Raw genomic sequence first — 17823 nt, 5'->3', positions numbered from 1 at the left:
AACAAGGAAATGGCAGACCGACTAAATACATACTTTGGTTCTGTCTTCACAAAGGAGGGCACAAATAACCTCCCAGAGATGCCGGGGAACATAGGGTCTGATGAAAGGGAGGAACTGAAAGAAATCAGTATTTGTAGGGAAATGGTGTTAGGAAAATTGATGGGACTGAAGGCCGATAAATCCCCAGGGCCTGATGGTCTACATCCCAGGGTACTTAAGGAAGTGGCCCTAGAGATAGTAGATGCATTGCTGGTCATCTTCCAGAACTCGATAGACTCTGGAATGGTACCCATGGATTGGAGGGTAGCTAATGTTACCCCACTATTCAAAAAAGGTGGTAGAGAAAAAGAGGGGAATTATAGACCGGTAAGCCTGACATCGGTAGTGGGGAAAATGCTGGAGTCTATTACAAAAGATGTAATAGCAGAGCACTTGGAAAGCAGTGACAGGATCGGACAAGTCAACATGGATTTACAAAAGGTAAATCATGCTTGACTAATCTACTGGAATTTTTTGAGGATGTAACTGGTAAAATAGATAAGGGAGAACCAGTGGATGTGGTGTATTTGGACTTTCAGAAGGCTTTCGATAAGGTCCCACATAAGAGATTAGCATGCAAAATTAAGGCACATGGGGTTGGGGGCAAGGTATTGACTTGGATAGAGGACTGGTTGGTGGACAGAAAGCAAAGAGTTGGAATAAACGGGTCATTTTCCGAGTGGCAGGCAGTGACTAGTGGCGTACCGCAAGGATCGGTCCTAGGACCCCAGCTGTTCACAATATATATTAATGATCTGGACGAGGGAATCAGATGTAATATCTCCAAATTTGCAGACGACACAAAGCTGGGTGGGAGGGTAAGCTGTGAGGAGGATGTCGTGAAACTCCAGTACGATTTGGACAGTTTGGGTGATTGGGCAGAAACATGGCAAATGCACTGTAATGTGGATAAATGTGAGGTTATCCACTTTGGTGGCAAAAACAGGAAGGCAGATTATTACTTGAATGGCAATAGACTGGGAGAAGGGGAAGTGCAAAGAGACCTGGGTGTTATTGTGCACCAGTCGCTGAAGGTAAGCATGCAGGTGCAGCAGGCGGTTAAGAAGGCAAATGGTATGTTGGCCTTCGTAGCAAGAGGGTTCGAGTACAGGAACAAGGATGTCTTGCTACAGTTGTACAGGGCCTTGGAGAGACCGCACCTTGAGTATTGTGTGCAGTTTTGTTCACCTTACCTGAGGAAGGACGTTCTTGCCATGGAGGGAGTGCAGCGAAGATTCACCAGACTGATACCTGGGATGGCAGGAATGACGTATGAGGAGAGATTTTGTCGATTGGGCTTATACTCACTGGAGTTTAGAAGATTGAGAGGGGATCTCATCGAAATCTATAAAATTCTGTCAGGTCTGGACAGACTAGATGCAGGAAGGATGTTTCGGATGGCCGGGGAGTCCAGAACCAGGGGTCATAGTCTAAGGATAAGGGGTAAGCCATTTAGGACTGAAATGAGGAGGAATTTCTTCACCCAGAGAGTGGTGAACCTGTGGAATTCTCTGCCACAGAGGGCGGTGGAGGCCAGTTCATTAAATATATTCAAGAAAGAGTTGGATATATTTCTTGAGGCTAAAGGGATCAAGAAATATGGGGAGAAGGCAGGGACAGGGTACTGAATTTGGATGATCGGCCATGATCTCATTGAATGGCGGAGCAGGCTCGAAGGGCCGAATGGCCTACTCCTGCTCCTATCTTCTATATTTCTATGTTTGTATGATACCGATCCGCTGTCAATCTTTGCGATTTTGACAGCAGACCCGCCTCTAAATTTGCACTCTGAGCACCGGCAAAATTCTGACCATAGTATGGGAGGAGGCCATTTTGGTGATGTTGTCGGCGTCGGCACAGGGAGCGTGCGCAGGAAGTATGCAGAGTATGCAGATCATGACGTCAATCTGTGTCCAGTGCTGATTTGACGCTAATGCTGCCATTTTCAACCTCAATGCTGGAGCTAACGCCCTCTCCTAACCTCCCACAGCTGAACGTGCATTCAACAGCAGGAAATACCCCACACCAGCCCTATTTAAAGGGATCGTCACCTGCTTTCAATTTAGTTGCTGATTGATTTCTACTGGCTCTTAGATGTGTTTCTTCGTTTGGTGTCTTTATTTGAAGTTGCTGAAGTCTCAAGGGAGTGGTGCAGCAGATTACTTCAAGACTTCTGCTCAGACCAGCTGCTCCCAGGCATGGGTGCTGTAGTTTGTATCCCCTTTGGGCTGCAGCATGATAGAGAGAATGAGCAAAGATGACACAAAGGAGGCCAAGCTGCTTGAAGAGGGAGGAGGGAGAGCAGGGCTCTCAGCAGGAGGCCATAACCACCCAGGATTTTAAGGGAGCAATTCTCTTACCTCAACCTCAGTGAGGAACAGTGCATGTGACGTCTCAGCTTCAGTAAGGAGATGCGCACTGAAATCTGCTACCTGTTGCAGGCAGACATGCAGCCCCAGAGCAGGGCGAGGTCAGCATTGCCAGTGGCTGTCAAGGTGGGCGAGGCCATGAATTTTATGCATTGAGCTCTTTCCAGGACGCAGCAGGCGACATTTGTAGCATCTCACAGTTCAGCGTTCACCATTGCATAAGGGAGGTCACTGAGGCTCAGTATGCAAAGAGAGGTAAATACATTTCATTCTCTCTTGTCAGAGAGAAGTAGGTGGAGTGAGCACGTGGCTTCGCCAGGGTAGCAGGCTTCCCCATGGTGCAGGGTGCCATTGACTGCAAACACAGGTGTCGTTGACAGTGTTACCAAGCGGCACTTACTCACCAATAATCTGCTCACTGATGCCCAGTTTGGATTCCGCCAGGACTACTTGGCTCCAGACCTCATTACAGCCTTGGTCCAAACATGGAGAAAAGAGCTGAATTGCAGAGGTGAGGCGAGAGTGACTGCTCTTGACATTGAGGCAGCATTTGACCGAGTGTGGCATCAAGGAGCTCTAGTAAAATTGAAGCCAATGGGAATCAGGGGGAAAACTCTCCACTGGCTGGAGTCATACCTAGCACAAAGGACAATCGTTGTGCTTGTTGGAGGTCAATCATCTCAGCCCCAGGACATCGCTGCAGGAGTTCCTCAGGGCAGTGTCCTAGGCTCAACCATCTTCAGCTGTTTCATCAATGACCTTCCCTCCATCATAAGGTCAGAAGTTGGGATGTTCGCTGATGACTGCACAGTGTTCAGTTCCATTTGCAGCTCCTCAGATAATGAAGCAGTCCATGCCCGCATGTAGCAAGACCTGGATGACATTCAGGCTTGGGCTGATAAGTGGCAAATAAGATTCGCGCCACACAAGTGCCAGGCAATGACTATCTCTAACAAGCGAGAGTCCAAACACCGCCCCTTGACATGCAACGGCATTACCATCGCCGAATCCCCCACCATCAGCATCCTGAGGGTCACCATTGACCAGAAACTTAACTGGACCAGCCACATAAATACTGTGGTTACAAGAGCAGGTCAGAGGCTGGGTATTCTGCTGTGATTGTCTCACCTCCTGACTCCCCAAAGCCTTTCCACCATCTACAAGGCACATGTCAGGAGTGTAATGGAATATTCTTCACTTGCCTGGATGAGTGCAGCTCCAAAAACACTCAAGAAACTCGACAACATCCAGGACAAAGCAGCCCGCTTGATTGGCACCCCATCCACCACCTTAAACTTCCTGCACCACCGGCGTACCGTGGCTGCAGTGTGCACCATCTAGAAGATGTACTGCAGCAACTCGCCAAGGCTTCTTTGGCAGCACCTCCCAAACCTGCGACCTCTACCACCTAGAATGACAAGGGCAGCGGGCACATGGGAACACCATCACCTGCAAGTTCCCCTCCAAGTTATACACCATCCTGACTTGGAAGTATATCACCATTCCTTCATCATTGCTGGGTCAAAATCCTGGCACTCCCTCCCTAACAGCACTGTGGGAGTGCCTTCACCACAAGGACTGCAGCGGTTTAAGAAAGTGGCTCACCAGCACCTTCTCAAGGGCAATTAGGGATGGGCAATAAATGCTGGTCTTGCCAGCGACACTCACCTCCCAGGAACAAATTTTTAAAAATTACTTTCTGGGTGCTGCATGTGAACTTGGAGATGTATTGCAACCGGAAGGGATGTCACTCCCTCAATGTCCAGCTGGTGTGCGACCATATTCAGCGCATCATGCAAGTCAATTATTGGTATCCTGGCAGCAGCCATGATGCCTTCATTCTGCAGTAGTCTGCTGCCCCACCTGCTTTACAGCCACCACGACAAACCAAATGACGGCTCCTGGGCGACAAGGGCAATCTGTTGAACACCTGGCTCATGACTCCGGTGCACAACACAACCATACGTGGGCAGCATGCATATAACGAAAGCCATGTTGCCACACAGAATATGATCGAGCAGACCATTGGAGTCCTTAATCAATGCTTCCGCTGCCTGGCCCACTCTGGACGAGCCCTGCAGTACTTGCCAGAGTGCATCTCAAGATTCGTCGTGGTCTGCTGCTGGCTGCACAACTTTGCCATCATGAGGGCACTGCCCTTGCCACCAAGTATACGGTGACCGGAAGAGGAGGAGGAGGAGGAAGAAGAGGAGGAAGAGGAAGGGAGGAGGCAACCAACACAGCCCCCTTTCTGCCCGGGCTGTCCGTGATCGACTCATCCGACTGCGGCACCAGTGAACACAACTCCAATTCCCCATTTACCAAACAGTTCCACACCTTACCTTCTCTCGCTTACTGACCATCACAGTGTCCTCTTGGCAACAATACGACAATAAAAGCCATCACAAAACAAGCATTCCAAACCAAACTTATAAATCAAAATATTCCAATATTTCTTACAAAAGTCAACTAATCACCCTTGTGCATTCCCTTAGTGCCTGTCTGCCATGTGCCTTTGCCTGTCCTAGTGCTCCTACGAAGTGCTATCCTAGTGGCTGCAGCATGGCTGGTGGAAGGCTGCTGACTTTCAGTGGGGGAGTCAGCAGATGGCCTTGCAGGATGGCCTCGAGCAGCTCTGGGCCTAGTAGGCCCGGCTTTAGATTGCACCACCTCGGCATGGGCGGCAGCAGTCTGGGCTGGCTGGCTGAATTGCAACAGCAAGGGCACTGGCGAGGTGGCATTGGTGGGAGGATAAATGTTGTCATCCTGAGAGAGGACAGCAGATTTGTGCTCCACGGAGCCCTGCCTCTCCCTTGGGGCCACTGCCACTCCCCTGGGGTGGCGCTTCATCAATCCTAGTAATCTGTTGGAGGACAGATTGTTGGACTGTGACATCCTGCAAGGTCCTTTCAACACTGGTAACCGTAGCCATGACAGCAGCAATCTGTGCTTGCGTGATAACAAGCTGAGCTTGCATGACTTCAGTTTGACCTTCCCCTGCAGCACTCAGACGTTGGGTGGCTTCTGCTTGTGCTGCAATGGAAACTGAGACATCGGCCATCAGACACGGCCTCATGGTTGGGTCCATAAGTGCGATAATGGAGTTGCCCATCACTTCCAAGCTGGAAAGGATGGGCTCTAAGTTCTGCTCAAAGCCCTGTGCAAGGTTGGTGCTGGACTCCTCCATGCTCCTTTGACATTGCACTCAGGCTTTCTGGCAGGCCTGCCAATGCACCAAGCATTTCATTGTGCATATCCATCAGTGTTCTTCTGTAGGTCGCGCATCGCAATCCCTGCGCCCGTTTTTGGGCCTTATCCAATTTCTAAGCCATTGTGCCTTATGTGGAAAATGCTTTTTGGCAGTCGCGGAGTAGGTTTTGGTCTGGGCCCATTCTTGCTCAAGACCGGTGTGCTCCCGAAGCGGGAGGCCCGAGTATTGATGAAAATTGTTCCCCAGGCCTCATCAGCATATTCAGTGCAACCTGCCGGCGCTGGTCACGCCTCCAGAGGCAACTCGCATGAACGACAGGCCTCAAGTATGTCCCGAGAGAGGGTGTTGGAGCAGGCTAATGTGGGGGGGGGGGGGATTTGGTGGGGCGATTGTGGCTCCTGCGGAATCAGGGGAGCGATCCTATTTTAATCCATGTTGCTAAAAGTTTTATTTTAAAAGGGTATTTTATTCTGACATTGCTGTGCTGCTATGGCTTGGAGCAGTACTTTCTGTTTTAACCTGTATCTATTTGAAGTGAAATTCAAATATAGTTCGTATGCAATGAGTGATTGTGTCAATTTTAGGCAAGTATGTGTGGGTGGTAGGAAAGTAGTCCTGACAGAGAAATAACCGATCAAGAAGAAATCATCTGTATATTATCCATGCTTGTCATATAAATTAAAATAAAACAGAATCAGAAAGAACATATTCTAGAATTTAAGTGTCATAAAGCTGTACTTATATTATACTGAGATGTGCTGCACTCTGATTAAAGGCCTCTGGAAGGAGAACTGTGATCGAACTACAAGTTGGCATGAAAGGGACCATAACTGATTGGAGGGGAAGAGGAGACAGCTTTTTACTGTCAGCATCTCTCGGACCTTGGCTACCAGAATAGTGTGCAAAACTTTCATAATTAGTTAAATATTATTATAATTTAAAAATTCCTCCCTCAATGACCTCGCTGGATCAGGATTCATCTCCTGACACATAAATCTAGGCTGACACTCCAGTGCAGTGTTAAGGGAGTGCTGCACTGTCGGAGATGCCGTCTTTCAGATGAGACGTTAAACTGAGGCCCCGTTTGCTCTTTCAGGTGGATGTAAAAGATCCCATGGCACTATTTCGAAGAAGAGCAGGGGAGTTATCCCCGGTTTTCCAGGGCAATATTTATCCCTCAATCAACATAACAAAAACAGATTATCTGGTCATTATCACATTGCTGTTTGTGGGAGCTTACTGTGCGCAAATTGGCTGCCGCATTTCCCACATTACAACAGTGACCACACTCCAAAAGTACTTCATTTTCTGTAAAGCACTTAGAGACGTCCAGTGGTTGTGAAAGACGCTATATAAATGCAAGACTTTCTTTTTTTCTTTTTTCTTGCTACCTGCTGCTGAAAACTCCATTGCCTGACTGCAATCAGAGGACTGGCTTCCCTGCAACTCAACCCTCCCCCCTCCCCCCAGAGACCCCATGTAGACACCCCGCTGGCCCAATCTATAAGAGAGCTGATAGAATTTATTTTTTAAAAGTCCAAACATCTTTGGGGGTCCAGGCCTGGGTCCCCATCAGGGCCCACTTGCACCATTCTGGTGGCTGATAGACCTTTTCTCACTAGGTGTTTCCATTAGGTGTCAGGCAGGGGGTGAGGGAACTCCTAGTCTTGGAGCCCCCAGCCTCAGCTCTGATCCCAGCCCTGTCCCTGGCTCCATATCCTTGGTGTCATTGGTCTTGTAAGGAATGGATGGAGGCCCAGTGTGAACTCCCAGTACAGGTTGGGATCTGTGTCCTGGCCAAACTCTGAGCCCTTCCAGAGTTAAAGCGGGAATATACCAGAAGGGACGGACGATTTGGCCCCTAGTGTTTATAAATACAGATGCGACCATACGACCTGTTCAGTCTTATGCCAAGGAGAATGTCTGAAGATAACTTCAATGAGTTAATGGCCCTTTTCTTGTTCATTGCTTTAATATTTAGAAGAGGCTTCTGCCTCTTTTATTGGGATCTTATTCTATTAAAGATAGGAGCTTGTATGCCTTTTGGTTGAATGGCAGGGGTGGGGTGCTGGTGTTTAATGATGTTTTAGGTGTAATGCATAATCAGTGACTGGCATACATGCTTCCCTTCTACTCCAAAAAAACAGCCAGTACAATCAGCCCTAAGGTTGTGATTTCAGGTTGGACAGATCTGGGGTTGGGCAACAAAATGCTGGCCTTGCCAGCGGCGCCCACATCCCGTGAATGAACTTTAAAAAAGATCTCAGGAGTATCGGTGCATTCCAGTGTAAAGGTTGTGTTGGAGCCCAGTTCAACCATTTGACCCATATAATTCTTGTGGTTTAACATATCAGTCTACTGTACACAATTAGATGTCTGGTAGATGAATAGCAGTTTGAAAACGATGAGGAAGCAGACTGAAGATGACGGCAAACTAGACAGGGATCATGAGGGGACGCAATTACAACAAAATTGATTTAGTGAAATGGATAATAAGCTGTTACAGTTTACCTCTGTATTCAGAGATTCTTTTTCTTCCTTTTTTATATTATTTTATTGGAGAAATTGTATTTTCCTTCTGAGCTGATCACTGAGGCATTCCAGTTCAGCATTTTTTCAGATGTTGCATGTTATTTAAATTTTCTATTAAGGTTTAATAGGTGTTTTTTTCCCTGAAGAATCAAAGCGCTTCAGTTAGTTGCTAGAAGCAGGTTGATGGAATATCCGTGGAATACTTGTGCGAGTACAGGGAGGTTTTTTTATGGTTAATTATGTATTTCCTAATTTCCCAAGAATGTGTTAACATTTGTATTTCAATAAATGAACAGGTGTGTGGCTGTGGCCATGTGTTTTATCTTAGATCTTGGAGACCATCTAGAATGTACTTGCTGAATTAAGTTATCTTAGCAAAGTCCATGAATATTAATGCGATTGAATGTGTACAAATAGACATCGATAGTAGAAGAACTCTTTGTGTAGAATCACATATTCCCCTGCAGAAATGTACTCTGAATTGATGTAATTTATAATAAAAGGCAGTATATATTAGGGCACGAAGGTGAATAGAGGTTTTTTTTTAATACAGCATATTTTTGGAGTATTAATATAATGGAGCTCTCATAAAGCCACTTCTCATTCACTGAAACCTGGCAGCTCCAGCAATGGACAACGCAGCCACGATCCGGAGTAAAAAAACCACATTGGGGTCTGATTGACATCACAGAATGCCGATGTTTAAATACTGATGAGGCCCCCGCCTGCCGATGACAGGCACCTTCCCCTCGACCAGAATTGGTGGAGTTAAAATGGCAGTAGACACGAATGTGTCGGAAATGCTGTGGAAACACCCAGCCATCACTTTAACCACCCACCTGCCCCGATTCCCCCCCACCCCAGGTGGGCAGGGTTAAAATCAGGCCTTATTGGCCCAGAAATTTGACTCTCCCCGGGTGAGTACGCACGGGGTACTCACCCGTAGGCCGAATGGAATTGCTGGTTTCCTGCATGCACTGCGCATGCGCGGGAAACCGGCACTTCCGATCCTCTGAACGAAGGGGTTTGGAGGTCGAACGCGCGCGCAGGGGAGGCTGCACGTGCGCTTTGAACTTAGTTTTTTTTTGCAGGTTTTCACGCGAGGTTAAGCCTGCAGGATTTATACATTTAAAAAGCAGGCGTAAGGCCTGCTTTTTGCAAGGTAAGTGGTCAATTAATTAAAATTAAAACATTTTTTCCACAGGTTTATTATTTTTAAATACTTTAGCCCCGTTATAATATAAAATTATTTTTTTCAAAAATTTAAATTATTGTTTAAAATAGTTATTTAATGTAATTTATAGTTTATTTAAAAAGTGTGGTTTAAAAAAAAAATTATTTGAAGGTTTACTGCTATTTTGGGCCCATAGTATTTATAAGTTTTGACAGGTCTACCTGTCAATCTTATGAATGGGCTTTTCCCTCCTCCGATTGGCTGCCCATGGCTCACGTGATCCCAGGGGACGCATTGCACTAACTACGCCCCTGGGACACGCAAGCACAGCGCGCCGGCAGCTGGGCCAGGCCCTGGAGCGGAATTCTACGGGGCCCTACAGCTCAACTGCCGGCGCGCAAGGTAAGTGCAGGTCAGGGGCTTATACCCGCAGGAAGCCCCCGACCCGAATTTCTGGGCCATTGTGTTTTGAATTTAACTAACCTACTTTTCAATACAATAATGAAAATAAAGACAACACTGTTACAGAACCTATTTATTTCCATTGGCTGTTCCTAATTTACTAACTAAGCATAATGCTGCACAGTAATTTCAAAATGTGCTAGTGACATCTAGAGGCAGGGAAAGGGCTTTATTATAAAAAAAAGATAACAGTCACTGTATGCTGGCGGCTTGATTTGAAGCCTGGAAGGTGCTATTATTATACAACAATTTGGTTGGTAAGTTACTGTGGTATAAGAAAAGCAATAGAGAATTTCACATTAACAGAGCATAAACCAAAATAATGGCATGAGGAAATTCTGACGTCTGAGCTGTGGTCTTTTCTGGGTTAACAGGTCTCAGTTGGATGGGTGATGAGGCTGCTACATTTTGGGGGGATTTTACACTCAAATGGGAAAATCAGCCAGGATTCCTGTTAGAAAGTGTGTGCATGTGAATGTCAGATATAGACAGGATCAGGGTCCACTGTGCTGAGCCCCATGGTTAATTTGTTATCTGGACTTTCAAACTGCAAGTACTGGAAAATCGCTACTACCTGTGGAACTGTACTCCAACAGGAATCACAAGCTTCAGGAGGGCGGGTAAAGGGGAAAATATGCAAGCCAAGATTTGGAGGAGGAAAAAATATGTTGCCATTAGATTGGTTTGATTTTATAGAACAGAACTTAACCATGGTAAATTTACACTGCATTCTATGAAAACGGTTTTATACCTGAGAATTATTTTTGATAAATGGGACCTCATCTTTTCAGAGTTGATTTTAAGAGATAGATTGATGTCACATTAATATGAAAGAGAAACAGCTATCTCTAATGGCTCAGTGTATTAATGCATCAAAGTGATGCACCATGAAACATATTCATCCCTGTAATTCCCTGTTACAGTATAGTGGGATCCTATGCTCTACTGAGCCCATCTGGGGAGGTGCTGAGCTAATCCTGTAGGAAGGGAAAGTCAAAGGTTGAGACAACCCCCACTATTCTCAGTCATCTCCTAGCAACTGACTCACAACAGCATCAGCAGCGACCTCAGTGCAGGTTGCCTGCCTACCCACAAGTGACAGAAAATAACTGAATCATTACAGAGTGGCATCTGTGGCATGTGGAGGAAGAAAACTTAGAAAAATGGTGGGGGGTTGGGGGTAACATATTTTTTTTAAAGAAAATCTTAATTGGATATGCTGTTGAGTGTACTTTGTTTTATATAGTATTAGTCAGCTGGTTTCATTAAATCTGGACAGAGGAGAAAAGCACAGAGGAGATGTGGAGATCAAGATAATTGGACAGCTTTGTAAATGCTGAACAAAGGCACTGACCAAGACTGAGTCTCGAATTCTGCTGGTTTAATATTCCTCTTTCTGAACAGACAGGTTTTACTTTAAAGTTAATGAATACAATGAATCCAACAATTTTTGCAAAAATTAAGAGACTCACTAGAATAGTTCAGATTACATTTTTGTATATATGTTGCAATTCAGAGTTTTACTGTTGACTAGCTATGCTAATTATGGTCTCCAATATAATTGGTTTCAGCATTTCAATTTTAATATGATGCGTAGTTTTTTTGAAAACAGATTCTGTTAGTTGATATTATTTTGATGTGGTAAAATTCTGAAATGAATAAATATTTACTTGCTGCAAGCATTTGCTGTAGTTGATCTTCATATGTAATTTGTCAGAACAAATTGTTGCGGGGATTGCAGCAGAAGCTGATGATACCACAAAAATCCATCCATATCATAAATCTACCAGAACAACAGCAAAAACACAATCAGAGGCAAACCAGTTATGAGACAATTTCCTTGGCAGACATGGAACCACTCTATTTTATTTAAGCTCCAAACAATGGTCATGCATGCAATATTAAGGACTGTCTTTACTAGTCACATCTAAGGTCCTTTGCTTGCTGAGACCACATATTGGTACGTTCGTCGTATGCTCTCCAATGATTTGCCATCCATTTTAATTCTTGATGTCCACTCCCATTAGGCAAGGCTCCGCCAGTAGTGTGATTTCATAAAATTGACCCTTGCAGCACTTTTCGAGCAATGTGTTTTTTTCTAATTTGTCAAAAAACTTTGGAACGTTATTGTAATACCTTCAATTTTAGGAAAGTTCACTTTTTTTTAATCAAATGATAGAGTTGTATAGGATGGTAAAATGTTTCTTTTATTTTTCTGTGAAGCTTCTGCTTCCTGAAATATGGTTCAAGGTTTAGCATTTACCACTATTAAAAACTAAAAGGTTGAAATCATCCTGTGCAATATTACTCAATATTACTAACAAATGAGCTAATTTGTTCTTAAAGATCTGCTGTTTCCCCTGTTGCAGAAGATAAGAGCACAGAACACTAGGGAGAGAGAGAGAACCGGAGGTGGTCCTGCACAGATATTGCAGCTGACAACTGCAGAGGAGGAAGCGCTGGAGATCAGTGGTGTCTCGGCATCCCTGGCCTCCCAGACACCTGTTGACAGAATCAAATATAATGTACACACATGTCACACAACACTCACTCATGTTGACTTGATTCCAGCAACAAGTGAAATATGATCATTTTCATAATGCTAAGTTAATAACATAAGAACATAAGAATTAGGAGCAGGAGTAGATCATACGGCCTCTCGAGCCTGCTCCATCACTCAATAAGATCATGGCTGATCTTCGACCTCAATTCCACTTTCCCACCCGGTCTGCATATCCCTTGATTCCCCTTGAGTCCAAAAATCTATCTCTCAGCCTTGAATATACTCAATGGCCTAGAAATTGGATTCTGGCGTAGGCAGGGCTTTAGCGCCGGAAGTTAGTGCCGGCACTAAGTCCCCCTGTGTGCGTCAAAAATTCAGTAGTGCCGCGCCCAAACGGCTGCCGGCGCTACTGAAGGGTCTTTGCGGCGGTACATCGGCGCTAACTGCCGTTTCGCGCCGCAATTCCGGCGCTGCAGCACCCGATGCGGTGCGGCAGGCTGGGGACGTGCAGGCCTCCTCCTCCCGTTAAGGAGGAGCTGCCTGCACCCGGCCGCGGCCCGCGCAAATCAGCTTAAAAATGAGCCCGGCACCTCGGACAAGTGCCGGGCTTGCATCTGTTTCGGGGGGGGGGGGGGGAGAAGTCCGGGGAGGGAGCTGCGGGCAGGCGGCCGGCGGGAAAGTGGCCGGCCGCCGCGGGGCCTTTAATGCGCCGGCGCAAACTGGAGTAAGGCACCTCTGACAGAACGTTGCTTGCGGCTGCCACGGGCGAGGCGGCCGCAACTCAATTTCGGAGTTCGGGCGGGTTACCACGGCAACCGGGACGCTGCGCACACCGATGACGTCATCGGTGCCGGTGCAGCGCTACCGGTGCAACGCCGATTTAGGGCCCCAGGGAATTTTTAAACTGGCCATAACTCTGGCGCTAGTCCCTCTAGCGCCTCAAAAGCGGCGCTAAGGCAACTGAATTTCTAGGCCAATGACTCTGCATCCACAGCCCTTTAGGGTAGAGAATTCCAAAGATTCACAACTCTCTGAATGAAGAAATTCATCCTCATTTCAGTCTTAAATGTCCGACCCCTTATCCTGAGACTATGCCCCCTAGTTCTAGACTCTCCAGCCAGGGGAAACAACCTCTCAGCATCTACCCTGTCAATCCCCCTCAGAATCTTATAGGTTTCAATGAGATCACCTCTCATTCTTCTAAACTCCAGAGAGTGTAGGCCTAATCTACCCACTCTCTCCTCATAGAACAACACTCTCATCCCAGGAATCAATCTAGTGAACCTTCATTGCACCATCTCTAAGGCAAGTATCTCTTTCCTCAGATAAGGAGACCAAAACTGTGCACAGTTGTAGTCTCACCAAAGCCCTGTACAATTGTAGCAAGACTTCCTTACTCTTGTACTCCAACCCCCTTGCAATAAAGGCCAACATGCCATTTGCCTTCCTTATTGCTTGCTGTACCTGCATGCTAACTTTCCGTGTTTCCTGTATGAGAACACCTAAATCTCTCTGATCACCAACATTTAATAGTTTCTCACCATTTAAAAAATATTCTGTTTTTTTATTCTTCCTACCAAAGTGAATAACCTCACATTTCTTAACATTATATTCTATCTGCCGCCTTATTGCCCACTCACTTAACCTGTCTATATCCCTTGCAGGCTCTTTGTGTCCTCCTCACAGCTTACTTTCCCACCTAGCTTCGTATTGTCAGCAAATTTGGATACATTATATTTGGTCCCTTCATCTCAGTCATTAATATAAATTGTAAATAACTGAGGCCCAAGCACTGATCCTTGCGGCACCCCATTAGTTACAGCCTGCCAACCGGAAAATGACCCGTTTATTCCTACTCTCTGTTTCTGTCCGTTAACCAATCCTCTATCCATGCTAATACATTACTCCAAACCCTATGAGCCTTTATCTTGCATAGCAACCTTTTATGTGGTACCTTATCGCATGCCTTTTGGAAATCCAAATATACTACATCCACTGGTTCCCCTTTATCTACCCAGCTAATTATATCCTCAGAAAACTCGAATAAATTTGTTAAACACAATTTCCCTTTCATAAAACCATGTTGACTCTGCCTAATCATGTTATGATTTTCTAAGTGCCCTGTTACCACTTCCTTAATAATGGATTCCAGCATTTACATGGCAACTGATGTCAGGCTGACTAGCCTGTAGTTCCCTGTTTCCTCTCTCACTCTTTTCTTGAATATTGAGGTTACATTTGCTACCTTCCAATTTGCTGGGAACATTCTAGAATCTAGGGAATTTTGGAAGATCACCACCAATACATGCATCCACTATCTCTGCAGCCACCTCTTTTAGAACCCTAGGATGTAGGCCATCAGGTCCAGGGGATTTGTTGGCTTTTAGTCCCATTAGTTTCTCAAGTACTTTTTCTCTACTGATCTTAATTACTTTAAGTTCCTCACTCTCATTAGCACCTTGGGTCCCCATTATTTTTTGTATGCTTTTTGTGTCTTCTACTGTGAAGACAGATACAAAATATTTGTTTAACGACTCTGCCATTTCCTTATTCCCCATTATAATTTCTCCTGTCTCAGCCTCTAAGGGACCAACGCTTACTTTTCCTACTATCTTCCTTTTTACATACTTCTAGAACCTCTTACAATCTGTTTTTATATATCTTGCTAGTTTCCTATCATATTCTATTTTTCCTGTTTTATCAATTTTTGGTCATCCTTTGCTGGTTTCTAAAGCTCACCCAATCAGGCTTAGAAACATAGAAACATAGAAGATAGGAGCAGGAGTAGGCCATTCGGCCCCTTGAGCCTGCTCCACCATTCAGTGAGATCATGGCTGATCATCCAAATTCAGTACCCTGTTCCTGCCTTCTCTCCATATCCCTTGATCCCTTTAGCCTTAAGAAATATGTCCAACTCCTTCTTGAATATATTTAATGAATTGGCCTCTACTGCCTTCTTTGGCAGAGAATTCCACAGGTTCACCACTCTCTGGGTGAAGAAATTCCTCCTCATCTCTGTCCTAAATGGCTTACCCCTTATCCTTAGACTGTGACCCCTGGTTCTGGACTCCCCGACCATCGGAAACATCCTTCCAGCATCTAGTTTGTCTAGCCCTGTTAGAATTTTATAAGTTTTGATGAGATCCCCTCTCATTCTTCTAAACTCCAACGAGTACAAGCCCAATCGACCCAACCTCTCCTCATACGTCATTCCTGCCATCCCAGGTATCAGCCTGGTGAATCTTCACTGCACTCCTTCCATGGCAAGAACATCCTTCCTCAGATAAGGTGACCAAAACTGCACACAATACTCAAGATATGGCCTCACCAAGGCCCTGTACAACTGCAGCAAGACATCCTACTTTTCTTACTACTATTCTTTGAAACATTAGAAGCCTCTTCTTTTAATCTATTACTATCCTTAACTTTTCCCATGGGTATTTTATTTTGCAATGGAATATATATTCATCGAGAATATTTCTTTAAATGTTTGCTACTGCTTATCTCCCATCTTACCTTTTAATTTAATTTCCCAATCTACCTTAGCTAACCTGCCTCTCATACCTATATAATTGGCTTTATTTAAGTTTAAGACTCTCATTTCAAACTTAAGTATTTCACTCTCAAATTCAATGTGAATTTCTATCATATTATGATCACTCTTCCCCAGAGGATCCTTTACTATGAGATTAATAATTAACCTTGTTTCATTACACAATACAAGATCTAAAATAACCTGTTCCCTGGTTGGTTCCATGATGTATAATTCTAGGAAACTGTCTCGAACGCATTCCATGAACTCGTCCTCTAGACTACCTTTGCCAATTTGATTTGCCCAGTCTGTATGCAGATTAAAGTCCCCCAGGAGTATTGTATTACCTTTGTTACAAACTCCTATTATTTGTTGATTAATACTCTGTCCAACGGTATAGCTACTGTTAGGGGACTTATAAACTGCTCCCACCAGTGTTTTCTTCCCCTTGTTATTTCTTATCTCCACCCATACTGATTCTACTTCCTGATCTTCTGAGCCATGATCCTTTCTCACTACTGTCCTTATGTCATCCTTAATTATCAGAACCCACCCCAACCCCTTCCTCTTCCATTCTGTCTGTGTTTTCAAAACATCAAGGGGGAAAAATTTGGTTGATTTGTGCCTCCCATTAGCGCCCTAAGAGGGCGCGAATGGGGCGCAAAGCAACTAGTGCCTGGGTGCGGCGCCACAAACGCCTCCCGTGAAATTCAGCGGAAGGTTAGTGGTGGTGGTAACTGTTAGCACCCTGCAATGCTGCACCTCCGGCAATGATGTCATCACCATGCGCAGCACCCCGCTTGTGCCCTGGCTGTGATCTTCGGTAGCGCCCCCTGACTTACCACTGGACGCTATGTCTGACAGGGTGAAGGGGGCCTACCTGCAGCCGGGGTGCTGCAAATTACAGGGGAGGTGCCAGGTGGCCATTTTTGTTGCTGGCTGCCTGCCAGCATCTGCCCCCGTTGCTGCCCCGGCCTCCTGTGCAACCCCTCCCACCCCCCCCATGGGGTGCCGGCTGCCTCCCATGAGCCTGGCACTTCTCTTGAGTGCTGGGCTCTTTTGCCAGCACACTGATCCCTGGGGCCCAGCTGGGCTGCATGTAGTACTGCAATGTTCACTCACAGCACCACCAAGAGGGAGGCGGGACGCTTCCAGTAGTGCCCCGCCTCCCTCTTGGTGCGCTACCAGTGAATTTCAGTCGACACAATTTCGCCACCACCACCACACCGCCCCCCCCCCCCGAAGTACCTGAATATTTAGTTCTCAACCTTGGTCACCTTGCAACTACGTCTCTGTAAAGGCTATTGGATCAAAGCCATTTATCTCTATTTGAGCCATTAATTCATCTATCTTGTTATGAATTCTTTGTGCATTCAGATAAAGAGCCTTTAATTATAACTTTTTACCATTATTCCCTGCTTGCACCTTATTCGCTGCTGCTCTATTACTGTTAAACACTTAGGGGGAGAAATTCGGTATCGCTCCGTTTGGGGCATGTAACATTTGCATATTGAATTATCATTGGCCCGCAGGCATCTGTAAGGAATACCTATTATATTCACATGTGATCACATGCTGAGTTGTCATTGGCCTGCAGGCATCTGTAAGGACTGCTATTGTTTTGAAGACCCAGGCTAGGGATCCTAACGCCTTGTTTTCCCCACTGTGCTGTTATGAGTAAGATCAGACCTAATGCTTAATAAAAGAGTTAAACTGTAATACTCCGTTGTCCTGCAAGTTATTATTTTTGTACAAAGTGTGCAAAACAAGACATGGTGTCAGAACTGGGATTGAAAATGGACATCGTTGGAGCTCCCTTCCCTCGAATCGATTTGGGATCTTTGAACTTACATGTAGAATGGCGCAAGTTCAAGCAACACATGGAGTTGATGTTCCCGGGTCCGCTGAAAAGCAAAGGGGAGGAAGAAAGATGCAGCTACCTACTCCTGTGGATCGGAGAAAAAGGGAGAGACATTTTTAACACATGGGGCTAGATTTTCA

At 45.5% G+C, this 17823-nt stretch overlaps 1 pseudogene; it reads left to right on the top strand.

Moving 5' to 3' along the window:
* LOC147112669 (uncharacterized) overlaps positions 1-2250 on the top strand; it is a 29960-nt pseudogene extending 27710 nt beyond the window's left edge.
* The last annotated feature ends 15573 nt before the right edge of the window (positions 2251-17823 follow it).

This window comes from Somniosus microcephalus, chromosome 9, assembly GCF_052327205.1.
Source record: "Somniosus microcephalus isolate GS21.2 chromosome 9, FLI_Smic_1.0, whole genome shotgun sequence".
Classification (NCBI taxonomy): domain Eukaryota; kingdom Metazoa; phylum Chordata; class Chondrichthyes; order Squaliformes; family Somniosidae; genus Somniosus; species Somniosus microcephalus.
The sequence above is the reverse complement of the archived record's forward strand: the minus strand, read 5'-3'. Positions and strand labels throughout refer to the sequence as shown.